The sequence below is a fragment of the Notamacropus eugenii genome, chromosome Y (assembly GCF_028372415.1).
Source record: "Notamacropus eugenii isolate mMacEug1 chromosome Y, mMacEug1.pri_v2, whole genome shotgun sequence".
Lineage (NCBI taxonomy): Eukaryota > Metazoa > Chordata > Mammalia > Diprotodontia > Macropodidae > Notamacropus > Notamacropus eugenii.
In genome coordinates, this window is record NC_092880.1 from 6,798,353 (window position 1) to 6,800,849 (window position 2,497).

At 34.6% G+C, this 2,497-nt stretch overlaps 1 pseudogene; it reads right to left on the reverse strand.

Annotated features, from left to right (window-relative positions):
* Positions 1 to 533: 533 nt before the first annotated feature.
* LOC140516811 (olfactory receptor 4C46-like) lies at positions 534 to 1,461 on the reverse strand (annotated as a pseudogene).
* Positions 1,462 to 2,497: the final 1,036 nt, after the last annotated feature.

Here is a 2,497-nt window from a genome sequence, read left to right on the forward strand (position 1 = left end):
CATCTTTGAAAATGTTGACATATGAGCATGATGTTTCTAAGAAGCGTTAACAAGAATATCAGCTCATTTTATAGTCATACACCTTAAATTTATGAGGGAAAGACATTGCCACAATATCTAGTACTTAACCAAAAAAATAAAAAGTATCTAAACACTTCTCATCGAATATTTGTCAGAATATATTTTTGTTTGTTTGTTTGTCATTCATTAAGAAAAGGAAATAAAAGGCAACAATTTGAACACCCTTATATATTCATGAACTGTTGGACTAGACAAGTGGAATGATTTAATAGGCACCACGTTCTCTTTCATTTTATTTACCATTTACTAGGATGCAAATACTTGAGTTCACAATGGGAACTAAAGGATGAATGGATAGTAAGGCTGAATATTTAGAAGAAATGAGAATCTATATCTCTACCTTATCCTAAGATAATGATTCCTCAGATTATTTTACCTTATATGGATATTTAACTAAAGATTTCATATAAATCTTGCAAGTCTTTGGGCATTAATATCATTTATATACGAGATCATTTATGCCCTGAAATCACTTTTCTACTCCATAACTTCTTCATGGCATGTTTCACCTCTGAATTCCTCACGGTGTAGATAAAGGGGTTTAACATGGGAGTGAAGAGAATATAAAATACTGTTACACCTTGATCCACTGGGAAGGTGGTCACAGGTCGAAGATACATGAAAATACAGGGGACAAATGTAAGAAGACCACAGTTACGTGGGAGATACAAGTGGAGAGCGCCTTGCGTCTCCCTGCAGAGCTGTAACTTTTCAGAGAATGAAGTATGACAACATGGGATGTCATTAAAACAATAAAACTAATCCTAGAAATTAATCCTCCATTAACAGCAATTAGTAGACCAATGAAAAGAGTGTCTGTGGAGGCAAGCTGGATCAAGGGAATAATGTCACACATAAAGTGGTCTATGACATTGGGCCCACAGAAGGGAAGCCAGAATGTGGTAAGAATCTGTCCCATTGAATGTAGGAAGCCCACTGTCCAAGCCAAACCTACCAGGTTCCAGAAAAGGCGGTGGTTCATTATTGTTGTAAAGTGCAAGGGTTTGCAGATGGCTACATACCTGTCAAAGGCCATTACTATGAGGACAACAATCTCAGAGGCACCGAAGAAATGTTCCACAAACATCTGAATCATGCATCCATTGAAGAAAATTGCTTTCCTCTCAAAGAGCAAATCAGCAAGCATTTTGGGGACAATTGTTGTTGAATAGCATGCATCTATTAAAGACAAGAAAGCCAGGAAAAAGTACACTGGGGAGCACAGAGTCTGGTTGGAAGTGATGGCGATCAAAATGAGTACATTACCCACCACAGTGACAATGTAGATAATTAAAAATAAAACAAAGAGGATATTCTGAAACTCAGGACTGCTTATAAGACCTGTAGAATGAACTCAGTAACATTATTCCTATTTTCCATCTGATATTCAAAAAAAATTCTGAACTCAATAGAAATGTGAGAATCTTTTGAAAATGTAGATCATTATGAATGTAGATCCAGTCTTGTTAACACTCACATTCCAACTGTAGTGGCGAATTTCTTTGCACAGTATGCCTGTAAAGTAAGTGAGAAGACATATTATTTATTTATAATTAATCACACACATAGATAGTCATCAATAATTATCCAAGCACATACCAATAGTTACACACAAAATTATAACATACATATACTAAAAAAAGGAGTCACCTTTTTTATTTTTCTTTATTTGCAATGCCATAAAAGTCTCCATATTTCTTATGAAAATTTTATAACTCATTATTCACAGGTGCCCCTACCCTCTTTTCCAAGGAAGATCTGAGTTCAAATCTTGCCTAAGAGACTTACTAGTTGTGTATCCTTGGGTTTGTTATTTAATCTCCATTTGCCTCATTTGTGAGAAGAGGGCAATAAAAAAACTTCCTGCCAGAGTTATTCTAATATAAAATAATATTTTATGGCTCTTTGCAAACCATAGAGCATTATATAAGTGGCAGTTATTCCTACTATTATTATTTTCCTGCATAAGGAAATAATATTAGATTTTCAATGGAATTGAAGTTCAAAATAAGATTTAATTTAGAAAATGAAAATTGCATATCCAGCTTTGCTAGATCATATTTATTATGTAAAATAAGGAACCTGTATGGCAACTGTTTTTTTCAAGCACCAGGCATTCATATGGTAATATAGCTGCTAAATAAATTTAAGATGTCTTGCCTTTGGTGCTTTGAATCACTTTGGTAGAGGACTGGAAAGCCAAGTCACAGGTTTTACTTATGGGTTGTTGCCCAGCAACTCCTATCTCCAACTTGTTCTGCAGTTAAATAAAAATGAAGATATAGACAAATGACTGATAAAGTATTCCTAGCTAATTCAGTCCTAGCTAATTACAAACATACAACCAACTGACTAGTAGAAGAATTGTGCTGAGTTAGTAGTTTGGCATTTTAAAGGATTGAAGAGGATGTTTGAA